We start from the raw sequence: 10,920 nt of genomic DNA on the forward strand, positions 1-10,920 counted from the left end.
AGACTACAGCTCAGGTGCCACACATGATGTAGTGCTGGCAGACACACCCATCCAAGACTCAGAAGGCAAAAGACAACATCATGGAGCTAGAAGATATGTGTAAGCTGCCCCCCACAGGCTCAGCCAAAAAGTCAGAGTGTGTGTGTGTGTGTGTGTGTGTGTGCGCGCGCGAGAGAGAGAGAGAGAGAGAGAGAGAGAGAGAGAGAGAAAGAGAGAGAGAGAGAGAGAGGAAAAAGCTATTATTGAAATCCCACTGTCCCATCCCTAGCTTCATAGTCTTGAGAGACAAGTCATGGGCCAAGGGTCATATGCTAAGGAACAAATTTAAAAGCTTAGAAGCTGTTCAGTTAATCATTCTCTCCCTATTCCTCCAGCAGTTACTTTTGGAAATAGCCCTGTCTATTCAAGACTGCCAGGCATTTCAACATGTTTGGAGCCATGTGTCACACAATGGAGGCAATGGAGGCAATGGAGATTCAGGATCCAGCAGTTGTGAGAATAAATCTTGTGTCCTTGCTTTCTTGCCTGTGACAGGCCAGTTCCATGGTGTGATTCTGGGAGATTTTGCAAGAAGCTCACCCTACAGCCTGCTCCCTCCAGCCCTACCAACATTTTTGGAAGCCATCCGATGATGTACAATAAGTCTCTTGCTGATTAAACTAGCTGGAGTGTACGCTGCATTTGCAACTGAACCTTGACTAAGACAATGGATATCCTGCTTTCCCACAGAAGGGAGATTCTACTGAGGTGGTTACCATGAATCTCATGTGTGGGCATGGAAGAGGGAGAAGCAATCAGATGGGATTTGTTTCACCTTGCACTCCACAAGGGTGTGGTTGACCCATTCATATATAATTCAGAAACTGTATCCTCAAATCACAGCTCAACTAGAAATGGAAATGAAAGGGATTCCCTCAAACCTGAGCTGGCTTAATATCAAGTGAAATAATAAATTAAAATTCATTTAGTTTTAAATGAAAATTAATGGTAACACACTCATCTAAGGAAAAGTACTGCCACCTTCCTGGGAATAGCTGTAGTCATAAATCTTAGCAAAAAGGAGGAAGAAAAGGAGGAGAAGAAGGAGGAGGGAGAGAGGGGAGGAGACATCATCAAGTGAATTTTTAAAAATACTGATAAGTGAATGACAAAACAGCTAAACATCTATTCAAGGTAGCTGACGAGACCTATATGTTCATTTCCTCACACTCCCTAATTCTCACCCAAAACACCCACAAATAATTTAAAAATATATAAAATCTGGCCCAGCCAGCGTGGCTCAGTGGTTGAGCATCGACCTATGAACCAGGAGGTCATGGTTTGATTCCCAGTCAGGGCACATGCCCAGGTTGCAGGCTTAATCCCCAGTGTGGGGCGTGCAGGAGGCAGCCGATCAATGATTCTCTCTCATCATTGATGTCTGTCTGTCTGTCTGTCTCTCTCTCTCTCCCCCCCTTCCTCTCTGAAATTAATAAAAACACATATTAATATTATTGGTGTGTGTATACACACACACACACACACACACACACACACACACACACACACAGACACTGGAAAGAGCAGCGGCAGCAGCCTAGAGCAGTGAGGGATTCCTGGGAGCTATGCAAGAACAAACTAATGATTAAATAAGCAATGGGATTTCCAGTCTTCAGGAAAATATCGGATCTATCAAAAAAGTGCGTTTCCAAGCAGACCCTAAGAAAACTCCACAGATTAGAGATAACAACGGAAGTGAGAGAAGGAATGGGCCAAGGGTCATATGCTAAGGAACAAATTTAAAAGCTTAGAAGCTGTTCAGTTAATCATTCTCTCCCTATTCCTCCAGCAGTTACTTTTGGAAATAGCCCTGACTATTCAAGACTGCCAGGCATTTCAACGAGCTGTGTGCACACCTCAGAGGAAAGTCCATGCAGCTCCACTACCCCCATTGTCTCCCCGCAAAAGATAAACCACACATTAATACTTCTCGTCCTCAGGAAAAAACCCCACTAGATGCACCTGGTTCAGTGGTTAAGTGTCGACCTATGAACCAGAAGGTCACAGTTCAATTCCTGGTCAGGGCACATGCCCAGGTTTCGGGCTCAATCCCCAGTGGGGGGTGTGCAGGAGGCAGCCGATCAACGATTCTCTCCCATTATTGATGTTTCTATCTCCCTCTCCAGCTCCCTTCCTCTCTGAAATAAAAATATATTTTTAAAATATAAGGCAAAATCCTAACAACAAATATGAGCACCACCCCTCACCATCTATGGCCCCTGACCCTGACCCACCCCAACCCCAGCATGAAGCCTGACCCTAGCACTGACCCCAAGGGTGGCTCAGGCACAGCATGGCCTCTCTTCCTAGCTATGAACTGGGAAACTTAATTTTGTTAAGATGGCAATCCCCAAATTAATCTACAGATTCAACACAATCCATATTGAAATCCTAGCTGCCCTTTTTGGCAAAAATTGATAGACTGATAGTAAAACTCAGATGTAAATTCAAGGGACTCCAAATAGCCAAAATAATTTTTTTTAAATGGACAAATTTGGTAAACTCACACTTCTGATTTCAAACCTTTCTATAAAGCTACATTAATCAATACAGGGTAGACATATAGATCAATGGAGTAGAACTGAGAATCCAGAAGTAAAACCTTACATTTCAGGTTATTTCATTTTTGACAAGGGTGCAAAGACAATTCAATAAGACAAAAATTGTCTTTTCAATAAATAGTGTTAGGACAATTAGATATCCATATGGGAAAAAATGAATTTAGACCCCTACCTCACACTATATATGAAAGTTAACTCAAAATAAATCATAACTTTATATGTAAGACATAAAACTACACAACTTTTAGGGGAAAACATAGGAGTAAATCTTTATGACCTTGGATTAGGCAAAAGCTTCTTAGATATATCAAAAAACAAGCAACAAGCAAAAATACACAAATTGGATTTTTTTCAAATTAAGAGCCTTTGCCCCTCAAGGGACATAGAATAGAAGAAAAATTTTTCCAAATCATATATCTGAAAAGGGAATTGTATCCAGACTATATGAAGAATTCTTACAACTCAACAACAAAATAAATTAATGTAATTTTTTACGGTAAATGGCAAAGGATTTGAATAGGCATTTCTCCAAAGAAGATATACAAATGACCAAAAGCACACGAAGAGTTGCTGACCATCATTAGTCGTTATAAAGCCACAGTGAGAAACCACTTCACACCCTGTAGGATAGCCAGGATCAAAGAGACAGAAAAGGACAAATCTTAGCGAGGGCGAGGGCGTGGGAAAACTGGAACCCTCATGTTGCTGGTGGATTGTACTGCTGTGCACCCACTTTGGAAACAGTCTAGCAGTGCCTCAAAATATTAAACAAAGACTTACCATGTGACCCTGCCACTCCATTCCTAGGTAAATGCCCAAGAGAACTGAAAGCATACGTCCACACAAGAATTTGTACATTAAGGCTCACAGCAGCATTATTTTATTTTTTATTAATACTCACCAGAGGATATTTTTTCCATTGATTTTTTTAGAAAGAGTGAAGGGGGGGGGGGGAGAGGGAGGGAGGGAGAGAGAGAAACATCAATGTGAGAGACACATCCCTTGGCTACCTCCCACACAAGCCCTGACCACAGGGGCCAATACTCTAACCACTGAGCAATATTGGCCAGGGTAGCAGCATTATTCTTAATCATGATAATGTAAAAACAACCCAAATGTCCAACAACTGATTAATGGATAAACAAAATGTTATGTCTATCACACAATGGAGTATTTGTTAATAGAATGAATGAAATACTAATACATACTACACCATGGATGACCCTTGAAACCATTATGCTAAATGAAAGAAGCCAGACAGAAAGGGCCACATATGTAAGGTAGAATTCCATTTATATGAAACTAGAGGCCCGGTGCACAAAATTTGTGAACGGGTAGGATCCCTAAGCCTGGCCAGAGAGCAGGCTGATCTGTGGGGCGACCAGCGGGGTAATTGGGGGCTCCCCGCTTGCCCCTGCCTTGGCCAGCCTGACGCTACCCACTCGCCGGCCCCACTCCCTGCCATTGCCGCCGGTCACCTTCCTCTGCAGGGCAACCGGCAGGGCAATCGTGTGTGGGGGGGGGGGAGACCCCCCATTGGCACTGCCTTGGCCAGCCTGGGGCCTGCGGGCTGGGGGCAGCTCCTGGGTTGAGCATCTGCCCCTGGTGGTCAGTGAGCATCATAGCGACTAATAGTTCAGCCATTTAGTTGATTTGCATATTAGGCTCTTATTATATAGGATGTACAGAATAGACAAATGCATAGAGACAGAAAGTAGATTAGTAGTTACCAAAGGGCTGAGGGTAGGGAAGAATGGGGAGGAACTACTAAGAGATATAGTGTTTCTTTTTGAGGCAATAAAAATGTTTTCAACTTAGTGGTGACAGTTGTACAACTCTCTGAATATTCTAAAAAATCCCTGGATTGTATAGACTTTTAAAAAGATCAACTTTATTACATGAATGATATCTCAACAAAGCTGCTTTTTAAAAATGCATATGCCAAAGCTCATAGAACTTTATACTGAAAAGAGTGAATTTTATGAGTACACATATACCTGTTATTCGATTCTAAGTACTCATCTTTAGAAAAAAACATTAAAGAACACCCAGGCCCAGCTGATGTGGTTGAGTGTCGACCAATGAACCAGGAGGTCACAGTTTGATTCCCGGTCAGGGCACATGCCTGGGTTGTGGGCTTGATCCCCAGTGTGGGGCATGCAGGAGGGAGCCAATCAATGATTCCCTTTCATCATTGATGTTTCTCTATCTCCCCTATTCCTCTCTGAAATCAATAAGAAATAAAAGAACACCCAGAAAGATTTTGTTTAAAGGATGTTTATTACAACATTGTTAAAGGAAAGTAAGAAACACAAAGGGAACAGTAGGAGCCTGGCTAGTTATGGAATACTATGTGGCTATCCTATATAATAAAGAGCTAATATGCTAATTATCCCAAACAGCCAAACAACCTTCCAGACAAAGCAGGGGCTGAGAGGGGCTGCAAGGGCCGAACCTCTTGCACGAATTTCGTGCATCAGGCCTCTAGTTAAGTATATTATAAGAAATTAATCATTGATGAGGAAAGGCAATTTATCAGGTCTCAACAGGAAACTGGGCACGTTCAGATTGGGTAAGTTGAGTGGAGTTTAATAAAGGCGTTACTTATAAAGCAGGGTGCTAGCAAACCACAAGTGATAGTGCAGTACCTAAGCACCTGGGAATGTAGTTATCAGAGGGCTGCCAGATAGCCAGCCTTCCACAGAGGGACACAGCCAGCCTGCTGCACCAGCAGGGGGGACTCAGGGAATGAATACCCAGGACCTGCTCTCCCTCACCCTACAGCCTCCTTCGGGGGGGACATCAGAGGGAAGTTCTTGTGACAGCACATGCATGTGTGCCTTTGGGGTGGAGAGCAAGGTGGAGAGCGGACTGAGGGACAAATGGAAGGCATCTATTACAGATGGCCACAGCAGTAAACAAAACGTCGTTTACAGGTGACTGCATTTTAAAAATTACAGATAAATTCCCTGACCAATTTGGCTCAGTGGATGGAGCGTCGGCCTTCGGACTCAAGGGTCCCAGGTTCGATTCTGGTCAAGGGCATGTGCCTTGGTTGCGGGAACATCCCCAGTGGGGAGTGTGCAGGAGGCAGCTGATCGGTGTTTCTCTCTCATCGATGTTTCTAACTCTCTGTCCGTCTCCCTTCCTCTCTGTAAAAAATCAATAAAATATATTTTTTAAAAAATTACAGATAAAGCCTGACTGGCTGGCTCAGTGGTCGGGCGTTGACTTACGAACCAGGAGGTCACGGTTTGATTCCTGGTCAGGGCACATGCCCAGGTTGCAGGCTCAATCCCCACTGTGGGGCATGCAGGAGGCAGCTGATCAGTGATTCTCTCTCCTCATTGATGTTTCTATCTCTCTCTCCTTCTCCCTTCTTCTCTGAAATCAAAAAATATATATATATTTTTAAAATTACAGATAAATAACATATAACCACTTGAGAAATTCTAGAATGGTTTACTCCAAGAGGTAAACAGTGGTTCACTCAAGAGTTCCTTAGCTATGGTGCTGTCGTCAACGGGTGAAGCAATTCTTCATTGTTGGGGACTGTCCCAGGTACTTCAGGACATTTAGCATACCTGGCCCCCAGGGCACTAAACTCCGTAAATGGCATTATAATAATCATTAAATAAACAAATAAAAAAACCACCCACTCCCAGACAAAGAGCTGTACCACGCCCATGAGGAACCACTAGGAAGGCTAGAATTACATCTTTTTTTCTTACCTGCATTTTTCTAATTTTTTCTGCAAAGACTAGGTATTGTTTTTGTGAAATGGAAACTATGCCCCCCCCCTTTTTTTAAGGAACTCAACAGGATAGAGTACTTCAGATTCCAGCTGTCAGAAAGCCCTATTCTGTCTTCCCCAACTAAGTTTGCTCATGACAATCATGAAAGGTGACCTTACATTATTACACAGATGCTATAATTCATTTTAAAGTCATCAATAACAAGAAGGGTGCAACTAACTCAGCTTCTGACAAATCACTTTCAGTCTCAGGTACTGGAGATTGTTATGAGATCACGGTATCCTACAAATCACAGGTCAAGTACTGGATTGCTTTTAGTTTGTTATAAAATTTTGAAAAGGGAACAAGTACAATTTGGTTTCAACACGATGTTATATTGGCACAGCCTAGACCAGTGATGGTGAACCTTTTGAGCTCGGCGTGTCAGCATTTTGAAAAACCCTAACTTAACTCTGGTGCCGTGTCACATATAGAAATTTTTTTATCTTTGCAACCATAGTAAAACAAAGATTTATATTTTTGATATTTATTTTATATAAATGCCATTTAACAAAGAAAAATCAACCAAAAAAATGAGTTCGCGTGTCACCTCTGACTCGCATGTCATAGGTTCGCCATCACTGGCCTAGAGTGTTTTAGTAGGTTAGCTGCTACCATTCACCCCTGTGAGAAAGCCAGGGCAAGCATTTTTACAACAAATTTGGGGAAACATTGTGTTTTGTTCTCTATTATTTCATTTCCCCTGGGATGAGGTGGGGGAAGTCAGGTTCTTAGTAGTTCTTTGTCTCAGTATTTTGTTTTTTTCAAGGCAGAAAAGTTAACATTCTTCTGGGTTTACCTTAATCTCCGGGCTGGGACAGCAATAGTTTGAAACCTGCCCCCCATTGGACAAATGTAAAAAGAGGGGCAAACAAGGAAGATTTCTACAGCACTGGCTATCCTAGTAAAATCTAGAAACAGGCCAGTTTTACAATGGAAAACTGAGTAAATCAAAACAGTACTTCCTATGACAGGAAACTAAAATAGTGGGAGAGATCTCAGGCCCTGAAAAATGCTCATGGTATATGGTAAGCGAACACAGCAGGTCTTTAATCCATAAAAAAATATAAAACACACACACATATATAGGAAAAAAGTTTCAGAAAAAACAACAAAACACTGAAAAAATGCAAAGATAAAAATTAAAATTTTAAGGGAAGGCAGGGGAGGATGGGGGCAGACGTTGAGGGCGTAAGAGATCAACCAAAAAACTTGTATGAATATAAGCATAACCAATGGACACAGACAATGGGGGGCGGGGTGGAGGGCGGCCTTGGGGGAGGGGAGGAGGGGGCAGGCTAGGTGAAGACAATAAGGGGGAGGGGAAAGGGGACATATGTAATACTTTCAACAATAAAGAATTATAAATAAAATAGAGCTTCCATATAACCCAGACAAAAAGAAAAAAAAATTAAATTTTAAAGTTCTCCTTAAAGATGCATAAGTTTTCCTGATTGAGAGAACACACCAGCTCCCTAGTATAATGGAAGAAAACAAACTCACATGAAGGCCCACGACTGTGATATTACAGAAGAAAGAAGATTCTACAGGCTTCCAGAAGAAAAAAGGGATCACGAACTGGAATAAACAGGGCATTTGGGATCTTTCCCAGCAACTGTTGTCAGTTTTGGCTCAAACAAAACGCTTATAAAATACATTTTTTAAAGAACTGAAATAGCCCTAACCGGTTTGGCTCAGTGGATAGAGCATCGGCCTATGGACTGAAAGGTCGTAGGTTTGGTTCAAGGGCATGTACCTTGGTTGCGGGCACATCCCCAGTGGGAGGTGTGCAGGAGGCAGCTGATCGATGTTTCTCTCTCATCGATGTTTCTGACTCTCTATCCCTCTCCCTTCCTCTCTGTAAAAAATCAATAAAATATATTTTTTTAAAAAAGAATTGAAATAAATATTTTTTTAAAAAATAAATAGAATAACTAGAAGGCAACAGAGAAATACTTTAAAAATTCTGGAGGAAAAAAAAAGTTTTAATCTAACATTCTTTACCCAAACTATTAATTATGTTACAGTTGGATCAAGCCATTTTGAAAGACGCACATCTCAATTTACAGATGCATCCCTTCTTAGGAAACTACTAGAGGCTGTGTGTCCCCCCCAAAAGGAAGGCAAGACAGGGAGGACACTGCTCCTGGGAAGCAGGGGATCCAGCGCAGGGTGGTGCAGGAGACCCCAGCCATCAGCTGTGCCCAGGTGAGCTGGGAGCAGCTCAGAGGCTCCCTCCATTGTGAGGATGACCCTGACAGAACACCTCTCAGCTCTGTCTCACAACATGTCTCAGTTTTTCTAAGAGGAGATTTAGACAACTAAGGCAAAATTAGTGACTAAATATCCAGAGAACTAAAAAAAAAAATGGGAAGAAAGAATGACTAACTCCAGGGAAAACAAGAAATTGGGCAGGCAAGGAAAAGTGCTCATAGACTACTCAGTGGCTCTGTGTCCTCAGGTCAACACTTGTTATTGATCTAACCCAAAATGCAGGGGGAGAGCGGAGGGTCTATGTATAATGGGGTGGTAAAGAGGTGGCTGCGTAAGGCCCAAGAAATCACTGGGTCTGGCCCTCCCAAGGCATTAGTGGTGAGTTAATGAAATGTCTGACCAAATACAGCAGGCTAATTTTTAAGTTGGTACTTTTGTACGGCCCTCGAATGATGTTATAAATATCCAAATAACCTTTGGCAGAAAAAAGGTTCCCCACCACTGATTTAGAGCTCTAAGAGATTTGAATGTTCGTACCTCTAGTATGGAGACGGGTGGGGAAACATGTCTGCCAATAGGACTATCTGGCTCTGTAAACATGTGCATATATAGTTCTGGCCAGAATGAAAACTCAACTGTAGCAGTCATAAGAGTAACTTTTCTTACATGTTTTTTGACTTTTTCAAAAAATGTATTGAAATCTAAAAGGAAACATGCCAATATATCAACGGTGATTACTTGTAGGGATGGGATAGTGGGCCATTTACATGGTTTCCTTCACTTCTCTATTTTCTGAAAAAGTGTGGAACATAGAGCTTATTGATCATTAATCAGAAAACAAGAAGCATTTTACTTTATGCCGGGTGGAAATCCACCCCACAGTAAAAGCCCCATCTCTATCATTTTAGCTTCTGTTTGCTTTGAAAGCGCAGGGGAGCCTGCCAACTCCTTCCTTCACACAGCAAATATTTGTTGAATTCCTATAAGCCAGGCCCTCCTACAAGGCGATTCCAATCCCTTAGCTTTTTATTGGGTCTTCTGAAGTCCTTCCACACCAGCTGGGGGGTGAGGTGGGGGTGGCCAGTATACCCGGGGAGGGGGTCTGAGACAATGGAGGAGCAAGTAAGCTATGTGATGTACACAGCTTTTGCTGAAGGTTTCTCAGAGTCGTCAGTCACTTCTGCACCATCCTGACTCCCATTCTCCACCCCCACGTAGGCTAGATTTTCATTCCACAAGTGTTCACAGGAAAGGACACCTGGCGGAAGGGGCACTGGTTAGGGCAGCTGGATGGGGTGCCCATTATCAGTGAAGGGCAGACCCCTGGCAAGTCAGGCCGGGTTTGAATTCCAGCTCCTCCACCTGGGAGGGGCGGTGGGGGGGTGATTTACTTCCTCTCTATGCCTCAGTTTCTTCACCTGTAAAATGGGATAATAGCTGAAGCCACCTTCGCAGGGTAGGGTTGTTGTGCGGATTACATAAGGGCAGAAGGCACCTAAAGAGCTTGAGGAGACCCTGGCACACGGCGAAGACTCAATAGAAAGACAGTGAAGGACTGGCTGGGACTTCGCAGGAAATCACTTACCCTCTCAGCCTCCCTGTCCTCCCAGGAAGGGGGGAATGCACATGCCCAGCCTCCTCCCCAGGAATGTTCTCAGCCCGAACCAAGATGTGCCGCGGCACCAAGCGGGAGATCCTTCGGTCCTCAGAGGCTGAGGCCCTCAGCTTGTATTCAGTGAACATTTCCTGGCTCACCGCAACTTTATTACCAGGGAGATAATTAGGGAAAGGGATGAATCCGCTCCTCTCCCCCCATCTTTGGAAAGCTTTGCTTTAGGGAGGAGGCCACCCACGTGGAGAGCAGGTAAGGGCGGCACCAGGTGTCTGGGACTCTCATTAACGTAAACTCCTGTCTCACCAACCATCCAGCTCCCAGGACGAGCCTCCATCACCCACAGGGCCCCCCGCAAGCTGGGTTTCTCCCCCGACTGACATCCTGAGGGTCACGAGCCTCTTCCCCAAGATGACGGGACCTCGCTCAGAGAGGTGGTCTCTGAGTTTTACACTTTGGGAAGAAGGCGAGACGGAGCGAAAAGGCCCGTCCGCGGACCTGCGCTGGCTCCCGGCCGAGGCGCGCGCGCCGGTCCCTCTGCGCCCCCCCCCCCCCCACCCCTGACATCTGTCTTACAATCTTCGCAACGATTAAATACAAGGGAGAGTTGCGTTAGCATCCCCGGGTGTACGTGTTCTTGGCGAGGGCGAGAGAAAAAAATCTTATAATATCTGGTGGACTAATGACTGCGTTTTCGTTG

The sequence above is a fragment of the Myotis lucifugus genome, unplaced genomic scaffold, assembly GCF_000147115.1.
Source record: "Myotis lucifugus unplaced genomic scaffold, Myoluc2.0 scaffold_39, whole genome shotgun sequence".
Classification (NCBI taxonomy): Eukaryota; Metazoa; Chordata; class Mammalia; order Chiroptera; family Vespertilionidae; genus Myotis; species Myotis lucifugus.